General features: G+C 40.7%; 1 protein-coding gene and 1 long non-coding RNA gene across 5 annotated transcripts in view; one reads left to right on the top strand and one right to left on the bottom strand.

The window, feature by feature from the left end:
• The window catches only part of BSN (bassoon presynaptic cytomatrix protein), a 206362-nt gene that overhangs the window by 75683 nt on the left and 102685 nt on the right, over positions 1-27994 (top strand). The window lies entirely within an intron of this gene.
• On the bottom strand, positions 42-27924 carry LOC308582620. The gene is made up of 3 exons (XR_014005772.1): positions 27765-27924; positions 25896-26151; positions 42-118 (listed from the first exon to the last, which is right to left on the bottom strand). It is a non-coding gene; the product is annotated as an uncharacterized lncRNA (long non-coding RNA).

Genomic DNA, 27994 nt, shown 5'->3' with positions numbered 1-27994 from the left:
AAAGAATAGGTAGCACAAAAGATACAAAATACGAGTGAGTTTTAGGAAAATGTATTTCAAGAACTATCGTTGAATGTAAGAGCTTAGGGTCATTCACAAAAAGGGAAAGTCTGCATACCTGAAACAGAAGAAATAAAGGTAAAGGTACCCCTTCCCGTACGGGCCAGTCTTGCCAGACTCTAGGGTTGTGCGCTCATCTCGCTCAAGAGGCCAGGAGCCGGCGCCGTCCGAAGACACTTCCGGGTCACGTGGCCAGCGTGACAAGCTGCATCTGGCGAGCCAGCGCAGCACACGGAACGCCGTTTACCTTCCCGCTAGTAAGCAGTCCCTATTTGTATACTTGCACCCGGGGGTGCTTTCGAACTGCTAGGTAGGCAGGAGCTGGGACTGAACAACGGGAGCACACCCCGCCGCGGGGATTCGAACCGCCGACCATGCGATCGGCAAGTCCTAGGCGCTTAGGTTTTACCCACAGCACCACCCGCGTCCCGTGAAACAGAAGAAATACTTTGTCACAATTCATTAATGGAACACAGTGCCAAATGAAGCTGCTGAGTCACAATTGAGAGAGAGTTGTAGAAAGATTTGGAAGAAACCAGCTGCAAAGCCCATTTAATACTATCAAATTCTATAGCATAAGAAAGCTATATTTTTCTGATAGAAGTTAGGTATTTTGTTTTACCATATACTAATGTCTTTGGAATATTAGAAGAAATGAAGAACTGGCATTAGCTACATTTTCAGAAATGCAAATAAAAGGAAGATTGTCTAAATATAATCAAATGTTGCAGAATGAAAACAAACCCATAATGGTAAATAGGAAGACGATTTCAGAGTAATGGTAAAATTGTCTAATTTCTCTACATGTACACGACAACAGCAATATTTGAATAGGTTGTTGTCCTTCAAGTGCACAGGGAAAAATATACCCCATCCCCTACCTGATGCAAGTTTCTAAAAAATATGTCTTACTTACCTTGTCAATTACACCCTAAAGAGTATTGGAGGAAAGTTATTAAGATCATTTGTAACAAGACATAATATCTCTTGTGACCCATTGGTTGTTATTTTTTATTGTTTAGACCCTGCTAACCAATACCAGAGGAATAGTGGCAAACAGAGGGATAGACAGAATCCTTCAATTTTTTTATTCAGCCTGATGATTGCCTGTTCCTGACCTCTATTATAAGATATTTAGCCTTTTCAAGTTAGAGTCATGATGAGTTAATATTAAATTTATTGAGTTCGGCAAGATTATTAGTTGAAAATCAGGAAAAGTCCCCCTCTCCTTCATTAGAAGACAGATTTCATAAAATTTGGTAGATAGCTGTAATGGCTAAATGTCCACTGTAGCAATTTGCAGAAAGGTAAACAAAATTATGATGCAATTTTATTAAAATGGAAATGTTATCTGTATTTCCCTGGAGCCCTGAGGGAACTGAATTAGAATACCTAAATATGTGTGCTCTGTATTCTGCTGTTTATGAGTATGCATAAATTACTATTTTTAAACAGCTGAGCACATTATTCAACATTTGGGTAGTGTGGGGGTGCTTTGTTCCTCATCAAGGTGCTCCATGTATTGAATAACTATAATTAACATTCATGCCCAGACCACTGAATTTATAAGTGAAAGCATCTAAGATAATCACTGTTCTTTCCTGTGGAGTCCTGCATTATCAAAATAGGAGGTCCCCTTCCTAGTACAAGGAAGCAGCCTTATGTGGAATTAGACCACTGCTTCTTCTAGCTCAGTAGGGATGGCTAACTGGTATGAAGGCCTAATCCAGCCCCAAAGCAATTTTTTCTGGTCTGCCATGATATCACTGATTTTAATGATGGAAACAAAAAAGGAAGGAAAAATTGTGGGCACAGCACTGGGGTAGACAGAGCCCAGCACTCTGATGGGGTTGCAAACCACCCCTCCCCAGTCATCATGATGATCCTTTCATGAGTAGACTAGATGCAATAGCCCACCCTTCCCAGTAAGGGGCATTTGTGCCTGAGTATATGTGAGAGTGTAGAGTGGCCAAACCCACTGCTGGCATGTAGCCCCCAGAAGTTTTGCGAAGGATGAAAGTGGCCCTTGAACCAAGAAAAGGATAGCCACCCTGGTCTACACATCTGGCAGTGGTTCTCTGGGGTTTCAGATAGGAAACTTCCCCAACCCTACCTGGAGATAGCAAGGACTGAAGCAGCACCTTTTGGAAGCAAACATGGGTTCTGCCACTAACTCCTCCCTACTGACATGACATTAATATTTCCCTCAGAAATTGAAATTATGGGAGGGGAGATATTTGAGAGTTAAGCAGGTGATTAATCTTGTCCTGGGTGAACATAGATTTGAGGTGTGGCAGCATAGTAAAAACTGGCAAATATTTATTATATTATATTTCGCTTATGTTTTAATTACCATCACATCACAAAAACTAAAATTAGCCTACATTATTCTAGGTTTCTTGTAATTTTGCACAATTCTGTTGCTGAACTTGAATTCAACTTGTTCATCTTAAGCTGCATCTTGTTCTTATATTGGAATACTGATTAGTTAATTCACATAATCAAGCAGAAGGTAAATTCTGGCAAGATTGACACTATGGTTCTTTGGCTCTGACTATGATTTCACAGCATGCATGCGCCCATCAAGAGTCTTCAGTTGCAGGGTTATCTGAGGATGTAATATGTATAGGCCTAGCCCTTTCTTGAAGATGAGCTTAGTATTTGACATAACTCATCAGAGTTGTTAGTCCGTGACATTAATCATCACTGTAATCTCTTAACAAAATTACATTGTAGTTGAAGTGTGTATTAATGTTTTAATTTCAGTTCAAACATCCAACCAATAATTAAATTGAAAATTTTTTCAGCTAGGAAATGAAAACATACCTGTGACTAGTAATCACTGGGATGTTTTCTGTGTGTGTGTTGAATTATTTGGTTAGTGCAGTGAATATATATTGCTTTATTTGTTCTGTATTTCTGTATGTTCTGTATTCTGTATTTCTTAATCTTTGGAAGCAGCATAGTATCAACAGTATGTACTAGAGCAGATACAGAAACCTGAAATATTTTGTGGTCAGATGCTATAATTACTCAAAATAATATAATCACCAAATGGCACGATCAGTATTTGATGGTTTGAACCTATGAAGGAGCAGACTGATGTAGTGCTGTAGAGGCTGTTTGCTTCTCAGGGGTCTTTTGAATGGAGTCGGTTGTCTCTACAAAGTGCTTGTAAAATTTAGAAATGCTGCAGAGGCATCATGTGCAGCAGGAACTGCAGAAGCAAGACAGTTACTGTGATTGCCTGAAGCAGATCAGAACGTGATGGAGAAAGTGGGACAGTGCAGCAGAGGAAGGCGTTTCATTTGTCATTATGGGTTTCCAGATTCCCTGGTATGTCCAATTCCCTGCATTGATAAGTGTTCTATTGGTTCCTGGTAAAGCTCTCTTGATCCATCTGAGGAGCAGTGTGTTAGCGCCCCCCACCCCCCACCCCTTGCCTCACCCAGGTAGAAAGTGAATAGTGCACTTAGCAGCAGCTGCCTGCTTGTTTCTACCTGTGGTACCCTTGGTACCAGGGCAGTTTGGCTCTGCAAGACAATTTGTCTTCCTAGAGGGGCCAGCGAGTTCCTGATGGCAGATTCCCATGTCTGACTTTACTAGCTGCCCCACTGGGGTTTAAAAGGAGCATTGCCTTGGGTAAAATCCTAAAAAAAGGTCAACTACCTTGGTTGGCCCCCATGGCCCTTCACTTCATCAAATCTGGCCCTCTTTGAAAAAAGTTTGGACACCACTGCAGGCAAGGATGCTGCCCCCTGGTAGTTTGACTTGTTGGTTGGGTTGCTTTCTAGGTGAGAGATAGGAACAACTGTGAGGGGCTGCATATGCCTAGCCCATCCTCTTAATCAGATTGAAGTACTGTAGTGCCCTCTTTTTGGGGCTTCCCTTGGGATTAGTCTGAAAGCTGTAGCTGATGCAGAATGCTGTGGCCAGGTTGTTGAGTGCAACACCTGCATGTGCACATATTACATCTGTTCTGAGGAAACTGCACTGACTGCCAGTCTGCTATGGGCCATGCTCACAGTCTTGTTGTTAATATATAAAGCCATGAACAACTCGTGGCAAATTTATGAGAAAGACAGCCTGCCCCTGTATAGACTTGTGGAAATTCTACTCATGGTACTATACCGTATAGAATATCATAGGGCAGCAACCCCAAAATGGGCATTTTCCACTATTGCCTCTATACTATGAAATACTCTTCTGTCTGCCATACATGAAGCAGCAAATGTGAGTTGTATCAAGTGTCTTGTAGAGACAGTCTTTTTTCCCCAGGTTTTCCCTGACCCATAGATTAGAACCTAATTTTCACTTGTTTGAATTCCTGTTTTTAATATGCTTTAGTACTATCATTTTACTGGATTTATGCTGTACTTTGGTTTCATTTGGTATCTGAAGAAGTGTGCATGCACACGAAAGCTCATACCAAGAACTAACTTAGTTGGTCTTTAAGGTGCTACTGGAAGGAATTTTTTTATTTTGGTTTCAGTGATAAGGTTTATTGTTTCCATGGTGTATACCACTTAGAGGTTTTAAAATATTAAGCAGTTTATAAATGCTTTTAACTAAATAAATAAATTGCTTGTGATAGGGATCAGTTGATAGTAAGCCATGACACAATAAAACACTTAAAGATCCCAATCATTTTGAATAATAGAGATTCATTAATAAATATCTTAGGTATGCTGTAGTACTCTGTTTATATCTAAAGTAGCCACTGTTAATGTAAAATGCTGCATCTCAAGTCACCTAAGGCTGGGAGTACATGTCCAATCACATTAGAAATAAGAAATGTATTTGGGGAAAAAGTGCCTTGGGGCATATCAGGACATTCTTGACAAAATGTGCATTGTTAGCACTGTGGTAAGGTAAGGCTCAAAAACTGAAAGAATGTAGTCATTTTCTTGCAGTGAAATGCCTAAGGGACTCTCAAAGAAAACACTCTGAGTTGAACATGAATCCTTTACATCCCATAATATCTGACCCATCCCCAGGACACATAGGTTATGGACTATCTTTTAAGCAGCATCCATTACTTCTAAAAGGAAGAGTTTTTAAGGCAGTCATAATAGTGTTTTTCTCAATAAAGAAGGTACTATCCTGACAGGGAGAGACAAAAGCAAGGGGCTTTGCCTCAATATAAGAAGGTAAGATGCTTCTTATTATTTGGGGGGTGCCTGTTGTTATGATCTTCAAGTGCCCTGATGTTTTCTGCAGAACTTGTATTGAAGTTACTTCCTTTAAGGTGGGTGACGGGAGACTCAGATCTTCTCAGTTACATGTATGAAAGATTTGGTGGTTAAGATGTGTAAGAGAATGTTGATTATTCTGTTTCCTTTAACTTACAGGAAAGCTGTTAAAATAAAGAAGACTTTTCAAGAGGCTAGTTAACTTAGCCTGGCCTCTTATGGATTTTTCTTGCCAATGTCAAGAAAACTGACCTCATTCTGATTATAATTCTGTGTTTCATGCTAACGTCCAAAGCTTCATCTGTTTTCTGTTTCTTTTACCACTTTGCTGGACGCCTCTTAGGAAAGACCATGTTGACCTTATGCACTGTCAATTTACTCTCTCCTCCTTGTTAAACTAATCTACCCCTTGTCCCTTCTTTGCACAGTAGCCCTGCTGTTTCGTTTGTAAGTATTTCAAGCTTTCACTTCTTTCTCCCACACAGTCCAATATCTTACACTTCTGCAAGATGCTTAGCAAGATCCAGTATAAGTTTACATCCATCTCCACATACCCTGCCCTTATCCTATATCCTCTCTCCCTCTTCCCTCACCTTGCCCCCATCTCTGGGTCTAGAAAATTTTATATTCCACGTCCTATACCCTTTTCCCTTCCTTCCTTCCTTCACCGTCGATTATCTCAGACTGGGGTACAATAAAACTCAGTTCAAAAGAGCCACAAATAAATTTCAGTAACAAAATAACAGTGAAAGCTGATAATGTACATACCGTAAATACACCTGACAGTCTCAAAACCACAAAGTGACTTCACACTAAGCAACTAATATCCTGTGAAATTCTAAGAAAATTAAGACTTCTAAAGTTGGTGCCAACCATATATCTTGGGAAGGGTGTAGCACAACTGGAGTACCACAACAGCCTCTGCATCATTGCCATCTCCTGCATCTTGAATTCACTTTTCTCCCTCTCTTTGTCCACCCACTTTATCACCTAATGGTAACCATTACACCACCAATTTCCTTAAACCTTGCATTGACTCTCTGTCCCTCCTGATGAAGGACAAGTTTCTATAGGCCATACTTTAAAAGCTCCCCACTCCCATCCACTGCCTCTTTGTACCATCTCTTTCTTATCTCATAATACTGCTTCTTGCTACCTCTCTCAGGATCCTTCATATTCCGTCAAACTTGCTTTTATGTCTTCCTTCTACTCTGACCTTACTTTCTGTGATGTGTTTCCTGTGCCTGCTGGAACAACATCTCTTTCATCAAGCCTACTTCCCTTGACCTTAAATCATTTCCCAAGAACCACTTCTTCAATAGTGGCTCACTTGAATCACTCCTAACCTTCCACTACCAACCAATTCCCCTCATCCTACCCTGTCATCACTATTAAGCAATCTTGAATTCTCACTCCAACTCATCTCTTTCAAACGTAGATTTTGTACATCCTTTGGTCAGGGATTCTGCCACTTTTCTGTGCATCATTTGCCAACTGTATGGGTTCCAAACTATGCTTAGTGGCAGCAGCAGGGATAGTAGATAATCTTTGTTCATGTGACAATTTACTTCACTGTTTCTAAGCATGCCCTAATAGTTTAACTGGCAGTTGTGTGCCTTATTCAACAGCTTGCATAGAGTTTTAGTGTTCTCTGATGATATATGGGGAGGCATCTCTGGCATATTAACACTGCAGTGCAAATGGTAATTTCTCCATTGTTCACCAGGAATGACAATTTTTTGTAGATGGGGAGCAGCCATAATTCTGGTATAACTGGCTGGATCAATTCATTTTGCCTCACTATATTAGCGCCTTGCTTTTCTGCTCCTCAGCTTTTGCCAAGTGGGAGTAGAGATCTGGATTAAGAGTCAGCTGGCTCTGCTTCATAATGGAAAATACAGAGTTTCTGTTTGTTGGCAAGAGAGACTGCTTAGGAGAATTGGCACGGTCTAAGACAAGATGGTTCTAAGGATCTTGTTTTTTTCATTCTTGCATCCAACAGATGTCTTTATTAAATTTAATTTTGGCTGAAATAAAATTTATGTTTCTTCTCTGTTGTTGTCCTATCTTAAATAATTTTTTGTGTTGTGGTATTATAGAATGACTTTTCAAATGCCAAATCTAAACCCAGAAGTGGGGGGTGGGGGTGGCGGATTTTCAAGCTTCAATTAGGATTCTAGTCCTATTTTAGTTAAATTTGTTTCCTATTTGAGAGGGGTAGAGTGTTGGGTCTGGATTTAGGAAGTCCCTGGTTGTCTTTCAGATTTTCTAAATGGCCTTGAGCAATTTATTGGCCTGGTTCTCACACAGCAATAAACCATGTTTTATTAAACTATGGTCCATTAGACCATGGCTTGGCATTATGTCTAAATGCAGTCCAGCAGCCGTTTTTAAACTATAGTTAGGGTTGCTTGTTAACAAAGGTTTACAGTTGGTTCATAAACCGTAGGTGTTATTAACCAGAGATTAGTGTTATGTGCAAACATAAACCACCTCTTTAACAGTGGTTAAGGAGGCATCCTCAGCCTAAATCTATAGAACCACAAATGAATAGCAGCAAGAAATTCTAACTGCTCTCAAAGTTCAGGTGCCCTCTCTGCTGAGCACTGAATTTCTCTAGTGTATTGGTTTCTTTCAGACTTGAGGTATGCTGAAAACTGGAGAACAGTCATAGTTGTATTAACAGTTGTATGTACTAAATGGAACAATGGTTGTGATATATTGAATGAATGTGCAGCAACAGCTACATTCATCGTCTTTGGCACAAGGGATGTTTTTGCACTCAGCCGAGGGAACCCATTTGCTTAACAACAGAATGAGAAACTTCCAGGGTCAGCAAGGTATCTACATACAATGTTAGGAAATAGCATCTTAATGACATCTCTAAAGCTGAGAGAACAAAATGAAACAGTAAATAGAAGAGTTTAGTAGATGGAGTAGGAACGCAGAGTACATAAGGTGACAGGTGCAATAATATAGGTAGACAGCTGAAATCTGAAACTGTAATGGTCTGACAATATGTGCAGGAAGAAGGGCAAGAGGAGAGTCTGCTTCTCTACTTCCCTGGTTTTTGTTAAAATCTACTGGAATGGAAAAGTGTCTTTATAATAATAATAATAATAATAATAATTTATTATTTGTACCCCGCCCATCTGGCTGGGTTTCCCCAGCCACTCTGGGCGGCTTCCACAGAAACCAAAAAACACTAAAATATCATACATTAAAAGCTTCCCTGAATAGGGCCGCCTTAAGATGTCTTCTGAATGTCAGGTAGTTGTCCATCACCTTGACATCCGATGGGAGGGCATTCCACAGGGCGGGCGCCACCACCGAAAAGGCCCTCTGCCTGGTTCCCTGTAGCTTCGCTTCTCGCAATGAGGGAACCGCCAGAAGGCCCTCGGCGCTGGACCTCAGCGTCCGGGCAGACTGATGGGGGTGGAGACGCTCCTTCAGGTATACTGGGCCGAAGCCGTTTAGGGCTTTAAAGGTCAACACCAGCACTTTGAATTGTGCTCGGAAACGTACTGGGAGCCAATGTAGGTCTTTCAAGACCGGTGTTATGTGGTCTCGGCGGCCGCCCCCAGTCACCAGTCTAGCTGCCGCATTCTGGATTAGCTGTAGTTTCCGAGTCACCTTCAAAGGTAGCCCCACGTAGAGCGCATTGCAGTAGTCCAAGCGGGAGATAACTAGAGCATGCACCACTCTGGCCAGACAGTCTGCGGGCAGGTAGGGTCTCAGCCTGCGTACCAGGTGGAGTTGGTAGACAGCTGCCCTGGATACAGAATTGACCTGCGCCTCCATGGACAGCTGTGAGTCCAAAATGACTCCCAGGCTACGCACCTGGTCCTTCAGGGGCACAGTTACCCTATTCAGGACCAGGGAGTCCTCCACACCAGCCCGCCCCCTGTCCCCCAAAAACAGTACTTCTGTCTTGTCAGGATTCAACTTCAATCCATTAGCCGCCATCCATCCTTTAAATAGAATCAGTGAAAAAAAGGCATTAGGATCTACCTGCAGATAGATCTTGTCAGGATAGTAAAATGATAGTACTTGTCTACATAGTAAACTGAAATGTTTGCCCTTTCTCTGTATGTATATCACCTTGAGATCTCTGGAGGAAAGGCAGGGTATAAATGTAATACATAAGGCAACTGCAGAATCTTGCAATATTGAAAACAAGCAGAAAGTCTGCGTACTGTCATTGGTGGTATGTAGCAGTTGTGGAATGGCCACAGCTGGAAGGGCGATCCATCAGGTCCTCCATCAGCCACAGGAGCAGCTAGAACTCACCCACAAGTCAGTTGCAAGCAAGGTGACTGACTTCGCTCAGGTCCACCACTACATAACTTTTAAAAGATGGCTGTGCCTGCTCTCAGCAGCGCATTTGTTGATGGACTTCCTACCTCCCCCTGCCCTTAACTTATCGTTGGCCCTGATTGAAGGTGAGCAAGCAGGGCATGCTTAGAGCTTGTGGTGGATTTATTTGGGCACCATATTCAGAACCAGGGAGGAATTTGCCTGCAGACAAATTGGGCTTGTTGGGGGCGGGGTAGAGATTTCATTTCTCATAGCAACTGTCACAACTTGCGGGCAGTTAATGCATTGGGTTGGATTCCTAGACTAAGCGGAGGGGGTGGCCGGAGCTCTAATCCCCTCCCTGCTCCTAGGGATTAGGGTACCCAATTAAAGGGGTCCAAGTGGGGCCGTTGTTGTTTAGTCGTTTAGTCGTTTCCGACTCTTCGTGACCCCATGGACCAGAGCACGCCAGGCACTCCTGTCTTCCACTGCCTCCCACAGTTTGGTCAAACTCATGCTGGTAGCTTTGAGAACACTATCCAACCATCTCATCCTCTGTCGTCCCCTTCTCCTTGTGCCCTCCATCTTTCCCAACATCAGGGTCTTTTCCAGGAAATCTCTTCTCATGAGGTGGCCAAAGTATTGGAGCCTCAGCTTCAGGATCTGTCCTTCCAGTGAGCACTCAGGGCTGATTTCCTTAAGAATGTATAGGTTTGATCTTGCAGTCCATGGGACTCTCAAAAGTCTCCTCCAGCACCACAATTCAAAAGCATCAATTCTTCGGTGATCAGCCTTCTTTATGGTCCACCAAGTGGGGCTGCTTATGTTCAAATGCCAAGACAGGAGATAGTGGCCCATAGAGCACCCGCAAATGGCATCCTGTAGGGATCGCTTGGATTTGATGTGTGTCATAGGGCAGCCATTAACCCAGGAACTACTCTGAATGAATAATCAACCAGCACCTGTTTGATTCAGAATACAAACCTTAATGCCTGAGCCAAAGCCCACTGACATCTAGAATCAATAAAGTTGTGGCCTATTAGATCCCAAGTTGCTAGTCCTGTCATTATTACCACTACCCTGGTTCTACCTTGACAGCCAAAGGCTTGCTTCTCCTGGGCCCATAAATAGTCTTGCAAGTTCACTTTTAATGGCACCCACTTTCATTTTCATGCTCAATTTCATTTTTACACCTGTTTGGTCCTGGTTTGTTTTAAACAGCTAGCCACAGAATAACCTATGGTTCCCCAGATTCAGATTGGGAAGCTGTAGTTTAGTTAAAAGTGAGAGCAGAAGCGTTCCCTCTCCATCTCTCATGTATGAAGCAGTATGGGCGGGGTGTGTGAGACCCAAATTCACCACAGTTGGTTTGTTATAATTTAAACCATGTTTTTGATTACCGTCTAAACAGAGTCATTCTCTCTTGATTCTATCTGGGTTTGATTTGAGTTGGTGTTGAGCCCCAGAACTTATTATAAATGTCAGGGCTTAGCCTTGAATATGTAAAGTAATAATAATGAAGAGAGTATGATGGCTTTAGCATCTGCAGTGCCTGTTCCTCATTAGTGGGAAGCTACAAACAAGAATCTACAACTTGTCAGAGATAGGATAAGGGCTTCCAGGGCAGAGATCATGACTTCTGGGCAAATATGAGCCCCAGCGCAGTTCATTTTATACAATCTCAAAGTATTCCCTCTCAGATATTCCATTACTAGCTTCCCTGAAAGCAGCCTCTATAGCATGGCTTGGAGCAGTAAGTAAAGTTAATCATGTGATGTCTTATAGTTGAAGAAGAAACTTGATCGCTTACTTAGTGTTCATAACCTTCAGCTAGATAAAGCAGGTCTCTTAATATTTAATGCTGAAAGAGACCACTTTCTCTAGCTCCCCTTAAAGCCAGTAGTCAGTGAGTAAGAATTTTTGAGGACAAAAATAAATTTTAAAACAACAATATAGTAGAAACCTTTGGAAGCTTCTCACTGATGATCTAGATCAGTAGGCAACTAAGTTCTGTGACAAGAAAAGGAAGAAAATAGAAAAATGTGTGCATGGATTTTGTCCTCCATGTTATTTAACTTCTACATGAAACTGCTGGGTGAGATCCTTTAGGGCAGGCATGGCCAAACTTGGCCCTCCAGGTGTTTTGGGACTACAACTCCCATCATCCCTAGCTAACAAGACCAGTGGTCAGAGATGATGGGAATTGTAGTCTCAAAATAGCTGGAGGGCCAAGTTTGGTCATGCCTGCTTTAGGTGTTTGATGCTTGGTGTCCCCATCCTTTTTCCATTTATTTGGCAATGTGTCTGTTAGACTGTAAGCTTATGAGCAAGGAAGAGATAATTATTGATCTTTTATGCAAGCCTGTGAGCATTTTTTTCAGCTGAAGAGTAGGGTAAAAATAGCTGAAGATAAACAATATGTTCATGGCACCCAATCTCTCATTTCCTTCTAAACCCAAGGAAGCTATTCAAGCTTTCAATATGTAATGGATTGGAAGCTTAATACAGACAAGGCAGATGTGTTTATGGGCCAATCATGGCCTCCCATTTTGGCATGTGAGGCCATTTCCTCCATGTCACGCCCTCCTGCCCATCCACTGACATCACCATTGATGTCAGCGTATAGTTGGGAGGCTAGATTTTAGCCCTGCGTTGCCTGTGTGCCTTGTTTGGGGCAGGGAACAGGATCGCACAGCCAAAACAGCAGGATTTACTCTTTCCTCATCAGCTCATGAGCGGAGATTAAAGCCTTCTCAAATTCTCAGCTCCTGCACTACCCCTGTGAAGCGGGGAAGGTGGGGAGTGTCTCTCCCTGCCTCACCACTGCTTCCGACCGCCCACTTGCAAGAGAGGCAGCCTTTAAATGTAGGAAAGTGGTGTAATGGTGATAATGGATTTCCTAGTCTTAAGATTTCAGTCTGTGACTGTTACATTTAATAGTGCTTAAGATCAGGAGAGCCTGGTGAAAGTATCTCATCTGAACACTTGATGAATAGCATACTGTTTACTTTCATCCCATTATCACTAAGTCACTAACTTGTGTTAGACTAAAGCTACTCCACTGTGATTTCTCTATTGTGATTCGTAAGTTGTTATTTGCTTTGGCACAGCAAGGAATCCTTGCTGAATATGGAGTCTTTTCACAGGCTACTTCCTATTCAGTTCCTTACTGTCATCAGAAGCATTGGACATTGAAACATGTGGCTTTTCCGAGGAAATATATTGATGAGCTAATGGCACAAATAGTGTCGAAACTGCATATGCTTAACTCCTTCCTCTGATTTAATTTTTTTATCATTTAAGCCATTTTGAGAGAGTTTTACTCTGAAAAGCAGCCTGTGAATATTAAATAAAAATAAATTCTTGGGGAAAGCCGTAAGCATAGATGAATGGGTAGGGTGTGCTAGTGGAAGGGCTGCTTCTACAGGAAATACCAATAGCATATTCCTCATGTTTTGGCCAGTCAGAAATCGTATGCAAAAGGTCTACATACTGATGCAACATCCAAAGGTAGACTGTACTCTGTAGCCAAACCAGCAACATTTCCTGTGTGGGGAATTCCTTGATAATCGATTTTGCAGATGTGTCAGAAGGAAAGAGGAGACCAGCAAGTCCAGAGATGGAAACTTTGATAGAAAAACTTCGGTGATTCCTAGGACTGTTTACATCTGTATTTTGCCAAGGAGGAAGCATTAATTGTGTTTGGGTGTGTGCCGTGTTCCTACAAAAAGAATTGCTCCTGAAGACAGGAAAAAAAACCCCATTCTGAAACATATTGGACATTTATTACTACAATAAACTTTTTGGAGCACTTTGAGAACCGTTCCCTCTTTCGCTTTCTCGCATCTTTTTGAGTTTTTGAAATTTCCCCAGCCTTGTTGACAAACTCGCTTTGTTTGGTTTTTTTATTAAACATTCCTGCATGGGAAGTGCTGCATGAAATGAAATGATATGAATGGGCTCCTTAGTATTTGCAAAGGCACTGTTGTGGTGAAGATGCAGATTGACATTGCAGTACAGGGCTGTAAGTCCACGATTGACAAGTTAGAACTGCATATTTGAAAGAAAGCACTGAGACTTTTAGTTAGTCTTCTGAATAATAAATGTGACTGACTGCTCAGAGCCATGTTACGTAACCAATTTGTATCTTGAGTTTGTGCACTGGAATGGAATAAGTCTCTTCAAAAGCTGCCTGTAAAAGTTTTGTATAGCAAATATTAATCAAAAGAACAAAGGATGCTTAAATAGAAATGCAGGTGCCAACAAAATAAAGTGAGTTTTATGCTACTGTAGGCATCTTTTCTCAGGCCAACAAGCCTTGTGATGTAGCAGCAAGCAGCTTGGAGGCAACTTAACCAATGGCTTTCCTACTGCACTTTAAAATTTCTGCTTTCAGTGCTGATGGGCTTTTGTTTACCACCATTCATCTCGGAAAGAAACAGGTGTTGCAGTGGTCAGTTTTATCATTCTCTATGCTAGAAACCAGTGCTGGCAATAATGAAATTCAGTTTGAATGTAAATAATTGGTTTTCTGCTTTCTTTCTTCTCTGAGCCAAGTGGGTCTTACAGCTCTTTACTTATTTTTTGCTTGGCGCTACACTGTCCAGGGGTCTGCAGGAAAAGACCAGCGGACTTATGGGGGCATGTAGAATAATCTAGCAGGCCTGGTTCTACCTGTCGGCTACCAGTTGGCCTTCCCTGCGGTAATCCATTCAAGCTGCAGCATTTTACAGCTCTGTGACAATAAACTGAATTCCTGAGTCCTGAATTCTTTCCTTGGACATTTGTTTGATAATGTTCTAGGTGACCACTGCAGCTGTTCCACCATGTATGCATTCCTTCATTAATATGTCAATTAGGCAATCCTCACATCTGTGTTGTGAGAATGATGAGAATGACGAGATTCCATGAATAGTATTGTATCACTATAATTTATGTATTAGGCTGAATTATTTCATCTCCCTAACAACATGCCGCTCATAAAATATTATCTTTGTTTTTTTCATTATGGTGAAAGAAAGGAAATTTAATAAATAACATTATAAATTATAAATAAATAACATTATTAATATGGATATGATGAGAAAATAATCAAAATATGGATTCAACGAAGGATCTCTCTTGGTTTCAAAATGGCTCCCAGGTTTTTTTCTTTAATACAGTATTTTTTTTCTTTTCTTTTCAAAAAGGGTATCTGTTTGAAACTACGTCTGTTTCTGTCATTGCTAAAGGAAGTCCTATTTATTTTATTTTATTTATTAAGTATTTATAGACCTTTTAGGTCACGCCCTCTCAGGGCTACTTACATTTTTGAAACCAATTCCAGTAAACTACAGTCACATTCAAATATTCCAAAGGCCAGCACTATAGTCATATAAAATTATATTAATTTAAACACAAAGATGGAATAAAAAGCTAGCCATGAAATATTATCCCTGAGTTATACGTATTATGATACCTGTATTTCTAAAAGTAAATATGTGTCAATCATACTACCTTTTTTAGCTGTATACTTTAAAAAATTAGATGCACACTTAAAATTGTTATGAATGGATGGCCCTTAGCATGAATACATGTTTTTCCTAAATATAAAGCTTAACCCTAAAACTCTGTGGAAAAATGGACTTCAGTCCCTTCAAGCTACTATAGTTTATTGAGATGACCGCCCTCATTCTTAAGTGGTAACATTAATGGAGTGGGAAAGTCAAGCTGCCTGAGAAATCTTTGTTCAACTCTGTGTTGAACTTTAAATGAATTCAGTCAATGCCCATGAAAAATGAGGACTGAACTTATCTTTAGACAACAGGGATAAGATGCATTGGTAAATAAAGTTACTTTTTGAAGGAGAAGAGTTCTTTTGAAAGCTTCTTACTGGGCTAAATTGACATATACAGGGTTCCACATGCAGTTTATTTTTAACATGATAACTGATTCTAGTTAACACTTGCAATAAACACTTAAAAGGTGAAAAAGCTGTTGGAAAAGGTGCGAAGTTAAATCTTAAACACCTCAAATAAGTAACTTATTAAGGGAAGCACCATTCATTTTAACACGTCATCCAGGTACCCATAAATAAATAAATAAATAATATGGTGGTTAGGGGCTATCTTTGCAACTGATATAACCAATGAAGGTATGATTAAAAATATGGATGATCAGTATAGAAGAGCTCATTTCCATGACATTAAAGAGCAGCATGTATTCAGCAAGCCTTTGGATAAAATAATACAGATACAACTTGCTTGCTTTCATCTCACCTTTGCACAAGCAAAAGAATCAAAGTCTGTCCTTGACAATCTACTGCAGAGATCAGTTCTACAAGTGTTGTTTTATTTCCATTCTGTTCCATTATGCCAGATATTTATTTTAAGGTGACCTGGTGGTAAGCTTGAAGATAGGGTTTGGATTGCTTTTCATGTTGCTTTTGAGAGCCGTGGTTCACATTCAGAGGGCTGGACTTCAATTTATGCTGCATCTATCTTGGATGAAAGTGATTGCAAAATCACTTCTGGAACTTATCTCTGGACTCACATGTATTATAGTTAAGGCATTTTGTACTCACAGATCTTAGTCATGGAAGGTGCTTCCCAAAAGCTATTGCAAAAATGAAGTGACAAAGAACCCTTAAAAAAAAGTTATTAGCATTCAGTCATTTGGTATGCTTATGCCACACAAAGCTGGATGGAATTCATGGTTCAGGGAAGCACCTGCTGCTTGTGTCAGTGAATTACTGGAATTTTTTTCCTTTGGGTGCATGTTTGATACTTCATGGAATTCAGTGACACTGCACAAACCTTTTATGCTAATGTATAATTACAAGATGCAAGTAATCTCTCAAGTGCTCTGTGTGGGTTGGTTTCAACTAGAGAAACAAACTTCTGGGATTTTAGAAATAAAAATAAAATAGTTTTGTAGCTTTCATAAAAAATGTACAAATAAACAATTAACCAAACTAACATTGTACACATGTATATCATATTCAAGCAATTCAAATATCTTAGAGCGAGAATTCAGGGTGTAATAAGCATATTTTACTCTCAACTAAGGGCTATCATGAAATTAATGCAGGAGAATATCTTTCCAGACACTCTGGTGGGTTCCCACCATATATGTTACAAAAAGAGACCAGATGTTAACAAAATGGTAAATCTATGCTAGTCCCCATAGAACTCTGTTCTGAGCACCCTTTTTTCTGGTAATGCAAGCTGTCACACTTTAACTAGCCAACCCTTCTTTGTAAAGGAGGGCTGAGAGCAATCAGTGAACAATGTTCAGGTAAAACACAGCCAGAATAAATACTACTAGATCTGCATGACACACCAGTTCTGCAAAAATAAGCAAAAGAGGATCAGGAGCCACCGGTTGGTTTATAATTCCAGCAAAAATCTCTGACTAGAATGTGCTAATCCAGGGACAGCTCCATCACAAATGATATAATGTCCCCACATTGCCACATTCTTGCCAGCATCATGGAGAGAAAGTGTTTCTTTATGTGCCATAAACTAATGGGATTCTTAGAGGGATTGATTATAATGGAATTCACATCACATTATTTGTATTGTTTTGGTAAACTACCTGGGGAAAATAATTGAAGAGGTGGTATACAATGCTTCTATTAAACAAAGTAATAAATAATTTGTGGGGCCCGCCCTATTCTAGCTTGCATCAGTATCCAAGTCAGAAAAGGGCTTTCACCTTTGCTCCCCTGACTCCATATCAAACCTAAATTCACCTTCTTCAGACATCCTGCTAGTTAGCTGCAGGTGTGGAGTCGAAACAGTGGTGGTAGCATCAGAAGAGAGCATGGCAAAGGGAGCTCGCCCCCTTTCATCTTACTCTTCATTGCCCTGACATGTTCTTCAACACATCAGAACTGGAAAAAACCCAGTGACATTTGGGAATTGGAAGCTTCCCACAGGCTGCCACAGTGCCAGTAGTTTTTGAGAAGGCACAGGTGCTTTTTTTTTGGTTCTGACACACTGCAGAGCACATCAGGATGAAAAAGGGGGATCCTTCTTGTTGCTTGCTGCTGTTATATCCTCCCCATCCTTCCTTCTTTTCCAACTGAGTAAGGAAAAGGATGGGAGAGTGCATTTGGAGGGTCTTCTTTTCCAAAACTGGGTTGTTCAGGAAGTGAAATGACTTGTTTCTGATTTGTGGGAGAAAGAAAACAATTTGCCTAGCCTTACCTCAAGTTTCTATTCCTTGGACTGCTAAAACATAAAGCATAAAACAGTTATGTGGGAAAGATTTATTTTTTAAAAAAATATTTTTATTGGTTTTTAACATACAAAATTATAAAACATACCACATAATTTATCACAAATACATTCTTATTAGACTTCCATCAGCACCTCTGATAATCCTCCGTCTTAATCACTTCTTACGCATTTCCTAACTTAATATTGCCTTTACATTCTTAACATATCACGTCTCCTTCTCCATTTTTGCAATATTTCTAATATTATTCCTCACAGAACTTCTTGTAAACCTACAAATGTCATCTGGTCGTCACAAATACTTTTCAAATAATCCGTAAATTTACTCCAGTCCTCGGTAAACTTCTGGTCCCGCCAATTTCGGATCCTTCCCGTTAGTTTGTCAAGTTCCGCATAGTCCATTAATTTCATCCTCCATTCTTCCATTGTTGGTAATTCTTCTTGCTTCCATTTTTGGGCCAATAGTATTCTTGCTGCTGTTACTGCATATAGAAAAAGCTTACATTCCTTTCTATTTATATCGTTTCCAACAATACCCAAGAGAAATGCTTCTGGTTTCTTTATGAATGTGTATTTCAACATATTTTTCAACTCATTATATATCATCTCCCAGAAGCATTTCACCTTTTTACATTCCCACCACAAGTGATAAAATGTTCCCTCTTTTTCCTTACATTTCCAACATTTATTGCTGACTTTATACATTTTAGCTAACTTCACTGGTGTAATATACCATCTATACATCATTTTCATCACATTTTCTTTTAGTCCATTACATGCAGTAAAGGGAAAGATTTCTATGCTAGTGCCTGTTGGAAAATCAGTCGTGAAGGTACCAAGACTCTAAGACAGGCATGGCCAAACTTGGCCCTCCAGCTGTTTTGGGACTACAATTCCCATCATCCCTGACCACTGGTCCTGTTAGCTAGGGATGATGGGAGCTGTAGTCCCAAAACAGCTGGAGGGCCAAATTTGACCATGCCTGGTCTAAGATGATCTCTCCTTGGCCATCAAATAGCATAAATCCTTTCCACATTAGGATTGTGATATGGTGTCCTGCACTCTGAACATGGAAAGTGGCTTAATACTAGACTTGAAAAAGAGGCTGAACATTGAAAGGTGATTCCAGTTTCTGTTGCTCACCTCTTTCCATGGACTTTCCCTCTCTTATTTGCTTCATACCAAGAATGTTGAGGATTTTGTAATCAAATTTATCACTTATTATTGTTACAGTTTTTAAGCTGTTTTTATTAGGTTTTAAACATCACCTTGGGATGTATGTGGAAGGTGATTAATAAATAACAATAAAAGCAGTAATAAGAACACAAAAAAGTCAGAGCTCCAGCTGTGCTCTGTTAGTTAATGTGTAGTATACTCTGCCTAAAGCAGGCCTCCAAACAGGAAGGTAAAGGAAACTTACTATGGTAAAGTTTGACTCTGACATTTTCATGGTGAAACCTCTCTATTCCCTGGCAAAGAAGAGTGTGCATTAAATGGGTTCTTTAAGATTCAAATAGCTTCTTTTGGAGTGGGAGGTGAGTGAGAGCATGTAGGCTGATGCGACGGAGAGAGATTTTTGCAGTCTAAATGTGCCGCTAGCATTAAAAGCTCTTTTAGGTGCTTCTGGAAATGAGTCTACAACAAAGCAAACAGTTTCACCTAATTAAGAACCTGTTTCATAAGCTCCAGATAATACTTTGCAACTTAAACAATTTTCCAGTGGTTTTGGAACAGAAATAATTTTAAAGGAGCAGCTGCTGCTATTTACCAACGTGAGGATGTGTCATTAGAGTAATTACTAGATTTTCTTTTTTTGGTGCTTCATGATGTGATCTGAGACAATAAATAGGGCCATCTGAAGGTACTGCAGCTCCAAGAGTCTGTGCAGGCAAAAAAGTCCTATAGAGTTCATGCTGGTGATGCAAGGTGGGAAGGTGGCCCTATCCCAGCCTCAAATAGGAAGGCATATAGTAGTTTAATGGTCTCCCTCCCTTCCGCACAGAAACATGCACTTATATCCCAAACAAATAAGGCAGACGCCTGTTTACATTTGTAGGTACATTGTTGAAATCACATATAATTGGAAGTAATTGAAAAAGCCTGAACACCTCACTCCTCCTCACTTCGCCCCACCCCCACCCCCGTTCCACCCTTTTAGTGACAATTCAGTGATGGTTTTGTGACGTTTCTAGATCACTTCTGGGTTCACTGTGTTGGGATATCCATTCCACCTTTAGTTGCAGACATGGGATTGTTACATGTCACATGTCTGTTTACATTCCAGCACAGTTTGCTGGCGTAAGCGGAACTTCCACTGTACAGTGGTACCTCGGGTTACATACTCTTCAGGTTACAGACTCTGCTAACTGAGAAATAGTACTTCGGGTTAAGAACTTTGCTTCAGAATGAGAACAGAAATCATGCTCCGGCAGCGTGGCGGCGGCAGGAGGCCCCATTAGCTAAAGTGGTGCTTCAGGTTAAGGACAGTTTCAGATTATGAACGGACCTCTGGAACGAATTAAGTACTTAACCCGAGGTACCACTGTATTGCTTTTGCTTTTGACTCTCTCTCCGAGGAGACGGCAAGGAGAGACAACATGTTTCTCTGTCTTGAGTTATGTTTAATAAATCCATAGTTAATAGTAGTATTCACAAGCCTCAGTCTCTTCCATTGTGTAGTTACACTGCTAAGTATAGTGTGCCCAAGTCTGGGAGGCTTGGGTCACTGATTTATGTCAGAGCCAGAGGTCGATGGATCTTCACAGTGACACGGCTGGAAGGAGACGATCCAGCTGGGGGGCTAGCCAGCTGGCCTTTTGACCCCCGGATGCCAACACACCGTGATGTGCATATATACGATCACACACATATTGAACGTTCGTAATTGGGGGGCTGCCTGTACTGTTATGTGCCTTCTGTGTTTCTGTGGCCTCAGCTTGACGCTGGACAGCAGGGATTGGAATTGTCCTTTTCCTGTGTTCTAGGCAAAAGAGATACTCCTTTCTCCTGCTCACATGTGGCATGACAGGCGAGCACACTTTCTTTGGCAGTGGGGTCCATTATAGTGGTCCCTGAGGCAAAGGAAAGAGAATACACTGGCACCAGAGGCTAGTGCTGAACTGATTGGTGGGGGTAGGAACCCAGTCTGATCTGACGTTTGATCATGGATGCTCGCAAAGGAATTCACTGCTCTCAAATTCAAAATGGCACAGGGAGAACCAAAGAATGGTTTGCTTCCCTTGTCAGGCATTCTATCCAGTAAGAAAACAGAACAACCTTTCCTGTGAACTGAATGGAATACAACTCAAGTTGTGGAATTCCTTTGCCACGATGCCCCTCTTTACCCAGGCCATTGACACCTGAGGATCCACATTACTCTTGTGACTGCAATTTTGTTTCAAACTGTCCTTCATATTGTATTTTAGAATGTTGTAATTCACTATGGACGTTGTTACTAGATGGGGGAGAAATTTGATTCACTTTGCATTTAAAGGCCAACCTACCTAATTCACATTTTCTAAAATAATATGCAAGCTGACATAGCCATCCTTCAAAATTTGCAATACTCTGCATTTTCCAGTGCAGTCCTTCAGCCAAGGAACGTATACAAAAAGGCATATACTAAGGCCAAATGTGCATAAAAATGAATATACTACTGAAACATGCATGGTATTAGGGGAAATATAAATATTAGGAAAACTATGCTTTTCGAAAATGTAATTAGGAGAACTTAGCGCTAAAATGCTGGTTAATTTTCATGAGGATAAAAATATTTTGTTGGGCTGGATTCAGCTAACCAGTACCACTAGCAGAAGCCCATACAAGCGATCCTCGTAGCACTACCTTGAATTCCTCCAGTGGAAATGTGGAGAACTGAATTTAACGCTGGGAAAATGAAAAACTGAGAGAAACAGAAATAGACATATTTCCTCATCTGTAGTAGTTACTGACAGTTTTTGCCATTTAGCATGGCTGTACCCCTAAGTTATACACATAGTGAACATAGGATATTGATGGGTACACTAGAATTGAACTCTCTGGATATTTACTTGACAACAGCATGCCCTGTGTATATCTTATTTGTTCATATGGAGCTTTTTCCAGACTCTCTAATTGATGGATTGTGATTATTTGCATATCATGATGACTCTGCCATGAAGAAAGCTGGGTCCAGCATAATATATGAATTGTCTATGCTATAGCATTCTGGCATGACTCTTTCCTGCATTTCTGGCTGCTTGCTCTCAGGTGCCATCTGCTGGCATACTTTCAACAAGTACTTCCTGTGGTTTCTTTTTCCGAACGAAACAAACACTTCCGAAGAAATGCGCCATTAACCAAAACTAGGACAAGTTAACTCCTTAAACCTGGAGATCTACAAGAGTATGCTGCATGTTGTTTGAAAAGCAATGATTTGGTATAGCGGTTCCCCACTGTGATAAGCAAAGGGTAGAAAGCACCATGATAATTTCATGCCGGTAGAGAACAAAGTAACTGTTCTCACCGTGCCTGAAAGAAGTCTGTGACCTAGCGTAGGTGACTGAGAACTTTATGGATGTTTTGCATCCAGTCAGAAGGGTGGTTTGATGGTGCAGTGAAGTGATAAGAAGCATACTGTGTCTGCAGACATTCAGGGCAGCCTTTCCCTCCACTTTTAAATGAATGTGTTTGAAACATGGATTATTTAATATGTAATGGGAACTGAAATGGGAACCACTGTTCATTCAATCATAAATGCATAGCTTTTCCAAAATACCAACTCAGAATGTTTTACTATGATGTTTCCTGCTTCTTGAGGTTAGATTAAATGTGCAAACAAGAAGGACAAACATGAAACTTGCATCACATAACAAAATATATCATTGCACATTGGTTATACGTGTTTTGGTGATGACTTAATGGGAACATAGCAGTTCCCTAAGTAAAGATGATTGTTCCCTAAGAAAAGATGCAAGTTAACATGATTATGACTTGTATATGTATCCAGAGTGGCAAATTATGTTATTGGCTGACATTAGCACTCTTCAAGATGTACACACCAACACTGTGTATCCCCAGCAGCCCACTATCTCTGCCAGCAAGCTGTACACACCGCTAAGGCCATGTTCCCCTTCCATGTTCTCAGTTGCACCAGCCATGTGCTTCATTCAGCCCCTTCCCTGCACACACCACCACTTGTGGTGGATTTTCCCTGGTGTTCTTGAAGCTAGGTTAACTGAACAAGTAAACTTTTTTTATTTCATTATAGGGATAGTGTTTAATCTAAAAGGCTACATCATAGGCAATTTAAATACATCCATTGGTGGGATATGGATGCCAAAGTAGCTATGACAAATTTAGAAGCAGCCTATTCCATGGCTTTTCCTTATTCCTAAGGAAAACATTTAGGCCAGATTAGAAGGCAGGCTTTTGCCATGGTATCAGTGTCAAAGGAGAAGAGGATTAATGTTCAAGCTGATGTGGCTGAGATCCAGACTCTCTCCCCTTGGCATCCAGATGAAGTTCTGAGATCTGTTAGTTAGCCAGTTTTTAATCCATTTAGTAGACATAATGTGACTATTTCTTAAATCAGAACATTTTGAAATATTAATCCAAAGTCTATACAATAGTGCATAGGTTTTGTCCAACAGATAGAATAGAATATTTTCATTTATCAATGTTAATATGCTGTTGGTGGTATCCCTCTGTCTCGAGACACAATGTACTGCGCCGTTGGGGGTGAAATCAGATCACTGTGTTAGCAGCACCTAAGTGACCTCCCAGGGACACGAGCCTGCGCAGTGTGTATGGAAGTCCTGGGCTGCCCAGATGAAAGGACCCTCCTCTCAGCCTTGCTGATGTGGCACCAGCTTGGCTGCAGGAGTTCCCAGAAGGAGGTGTACAAGGTGCCATCCAACCATCATAGGAACTCCACTGCAGAGTTGTGTAGGGTTTTTTCCTTAGCCTTTTCTCCTCCCCAAGATATCCTGCAAGGCAGCAGAGGTTTAGGATCAGAGTACAGTTGTACCTTGGAAGTCAAACAAAATCCGTTCCAGAAGTCTGTTCAACTTCCGAAATGTTCGCCTTCCAAAGCACAGCTTCTGATTGGCTGCAGGAAGCTCCTGCAGCCAATCGGAAGCCGTGGAAGCCCATTGGATGTTTGGCTTCCCAAAAAGCATTCAAAACGTGTTTATCGGGAGACAGACAAAGCAACCAGCACAGGTTCAGATGACATGCTAAGCCAAACAATAGCTTAACTCACCACAGCAGGACTGGAGGAAAAGTAAAGTAGCTGCAGTCTCCTCTCTGGAAGCTCACAGTTCATGCCAATCCATTGTTTGGTTTAGAGTTACTTGTGAACTGACCCCCTTATATATCTCTGACAACTAGTTTATTAGGCTTCCCTGCTCTGATGCTGAAAGTTTACTGTGTCAAAGCTAACAATATGTCTGCAGTAACCAGTTTTCACACAAGTTTTACTATCAACAATTCTCACAAATTTCTTCACAGCTGTGTCTTGTCCAGTTTGTTCGTCACTTCTGGATTTTTATTTAGTGCCTCACTAAATAGGTTTGGGGAAATCCCCTTTCATGCTACCAATTACTCAGATAAATGTTCGCCATCATCCCTTCTTTCCTTTTCAACTTTTATAAAAGCATTTTAGCTTTTTCTTCCTTTATTTTTTCAAATTGAGTCTCATTGTGGGTTCATCCTCCTATTTGAGATAGAGTCACAAAGAAGTGTTTCAACTCTTGCACCCTGCCCTGTAGCTCTTTGATCCCTTTTCCACTCCATATTTCCACAGTTGTCTCAAGTGGTTCCCCCCATTACTCACACTTTTAAAAACGGTAAACTCCAGCATAATTGGCAATGTGTAAGCTGGGTGTATATCTGGCCTTATACAAACTTGTCATTAGTACAGTGGTGCCTCGCAAGACGAAAATAATCCGTTCCGTGAGTCTCTTCATCTAGCGGTTTTTTCGTCTTGCGAAGCAACCCTATTAGCGGATTAGCGCTATTAGCGTCTTAGCGGATTAGCGGCTATTAAAGGCTTAGCGGCTTAGCGGCTAAAAGGCTATTAGCGGCTTAGCGGCTTAGAAAAAGGGGGGAAGCGGGGGAAAATCGGAACACTCGCAAGACGTTTTCATCTTGCGAAGCAAGCCCATAGGGAAATTCGTCTTGCGAAGCAGCTCAAAAACGGAAAACCCTTTCGTCTAGCGGGTTTTCCGTCTTGCGAGGCATTTGTCTTGTGGGGCACCACTGTACAACATAGAACGGTGTGGAGCAGCTTAGCAAGTACAGTAGTCATGCCAAGGGCCACTGAAAGGCATAGCTTGAGATCTGAAGCATTTTTCATTACTGAGATGGATTGGAATGTGTGAGTATCTTGAACAGATGAAACCACACAAATTTATGTTTGCTATATATTACAGCACTATTAAAATCTCACAGCTGTGCAACAGTAAATTGGGTTGTTGTTTTTTTGTATATCTTTGCTGGATAGGAGAATTTTGGAGCCTTATTACTTATTATGTGTAATATCAGCAAAGATGTACATGGGGAATACTGTTACTATCTGGTAAATTCTTACATTTGCCATGACAGCAGAAAGCACTTCAGAAGCATTCTAGTGAAATACAACCATTTTGATAAAACATTCTCCTATGTTGGAAGTAAATTTATAGACCCGTAGTTGGCTTCCGTATGTGATAAGCAAACTGATACTTTGCATATTTATATACTGTTGGGGTCCAAACCACTAGGGAAATATCTGTCCAGCTTCCTGTTCTTAATATGCTAACACGGCACACATGCTCCATTAACCAATCAATTTAATAAGTGTATTCATTCAGTAAAATATCAGGGTTCATGCTGCGAGAATGTGAATTCCCTGCTGTTTTCTCTTTTCAATTATTAGCAGTGGCTCATTACATTGCAAAAGACTGGGACATGCAGTCTTTTGGCTTACCGAGAATGTTGGTAGAGGAAGTTATTGTGAAATTTTCTTAGCCTAGCATTGGTAGGGTGTAAGTTCTGGTTGAAGAAACCTGGTGGTGGTGGTGGTGATGATGATGAATTCAATTTCTATACCACCCTTCATCCAATGATCACAGGGCAGTTTGCAATATAAAAACACGAATATACATACCATAATAACATCTGTACTATCAGCATTTTCTCTGTTGTATGTTGTCTCCATAAGCTTTTTGCTTGGGTGTATTGCTGTGGTTTCTCTTCAGTTACTGTTCTTGTTCTTTTAAGAGATGTATCAAATTCTTTTTCCCCTTTCTGCTTCTAAAGTTAATCCCTAAACTGAGATGATCCTCAACTTCTTTCCTGGCAGGCTGAAATAATTTCTTTCTGGGTTTGAAGGGGTGTTAACACTTTGTTGCCTGCTGTCTGACCTGCAGAACAGAAAATAACTCAAATGGTGTTCAGCTTCCCTTTCATTGAAAAATGGAAGCTTCAGCCCTTCTTATGGTCTTCAATCACAGGAAAGCTCTGTAAATAACCTGCAGAAGTCTCAGCAGACCTGTGTCTGATTCATGAGTAGATGCAGTCATAAATCCTTCTTACATTACTTTTGTCTCCTATGGGGAAGCATTCTTCCGAACAAAAATTGAAATGTAGGAAACAGCTCTAAAAGAATGATATTCGTTTAGAAAGAGGAGAAAAGAGATGGAAAGATAAACAAGGAGGAAACCCTCAGGCCACAGCCCATAGGGAATCCTATGAATAGCTCAGCACATCCAATGTGGGTGGGTTTTCTTTTTTGCTTTTGCAAATGGCAAACCGGTAGCTGCAATATATACACGTTGCAAAACACCAGAAGTTTAAAAAGCACTTTATAATGTGACATGGTGTATGGCAGTGCTGGTATATTCGTTTTTCAAAGAGAAACATGTGTGCTCATGCCTTCTGGATTATGGCCTCAGGGCCAAATGAGATGAAACACTCAAGAGATGCACCTCCAAATGATTAAAAAGAAGAAGTTGCATAATAATAATAATAATAATAATAATAATAGTAATAATAATAATAATTATTATTATTATTATTTTATTATTTATACCCCGACCATCTGGCTGAGCTTCCCCAGCCACTCTGGGCGGCTTCCAAAAAAATATTAAAGTACTATAATGCATCAGACATTAAAAGCTTCCCTAAACAGGGCTGCCTTCAGATGTCTTCTAAAAGTCTGGTAGTTGTTGTTCTCTTTGACATCTGGTGGGAGGGCGTTCCACAGGGAGGGCGCCACTACCGAGAAGACCCTCTGCCTGGTTCCCTGTAACTTGGCTTCTCGCAGTGAGGGAACCGCCAAAAGCCCTTCGAAGCTGGACCTCAGTGTCCGGGGAGAAGGATGGGGGTGGAGACGTTCCTTCAGATATACTGGACCGAGGCCGTTTAGGGCTTTAAAGGTCATACAGAACAAGGCCTAGTTTGGAGAAGATGGAGGAGTGCTTAAACGTTTCCCCTTGGGACACTTTCCTTTTATTATAATTTTTGGAAATTTAACACACACAAAAAAGGAACGGGAAGAAGAAATAGAAGAAGAAATATGAATAATTCTGATAATAACAAAAAATACCACCAGTTCACATTGCATATCTACTGCAACAAGTGTGGAGATCAAGCTGTCCATCCCTGCACATCTCCCAAAATCAAATATTTGTGTGCTGTGCTAAAATTCTCATTCCTTTCTGATTAAAATCAGTGGCTGAGCTAATTAAAAGATTAGGCTGGCTTGGCAGAAGTCTTATAAAGAAGGTTGCTCCTGCAACTCTTGTATCTGCTCCTGTGTTTCAAATCCAATTTCCTGAAACTTTTTGTTTCTTAAGACTCCACAGTCTTAAGAAAAAAAGATATAGTCCTCTGTTTCCCTTGCTATCCGATTGAACTGTGAGTCTGATCAGAACATTACCATAATTTAAAGTGTGTGAGCCAAATAAGCACAGAATATTTCAAATGTAATTTTGCTTAACCCACTTTTACTTTTTTTCGGTAAATTGAGTAATACTTGTTGGGGTCCATATGTCCATATGGCCACTGGAGCAAATTCAACAAAAAAATCACTTTTGACTCTTGTAAATCTTGGAGGGGAAAGTGTGTATCAAGGAAACACAAAGATTATTTCAGGACGACTTGAACTGAAACAATGGAATGAAATGAAAATGACAAGAGTGTTGGTGCAGACAAGACCTTAGACTCCAAGGATTTTGACAGCATCTATGAGAATACCAGTCTGTT

Source organism: Podarcis bocagei, assembly GCF_964188305.1.
Source record: "Podarcis bocagei genome assembly, chromosome: 2".
Taxonomy (NCBI): Eukaryota; Metazoa; Chordata; class Lepidosauria; order Squamata; family Lacertidae; genus Podarcis; species Podarcis bocagei.
This window is presented reverse-complemented; position numbering and strand designations above follow the sequence as displayed.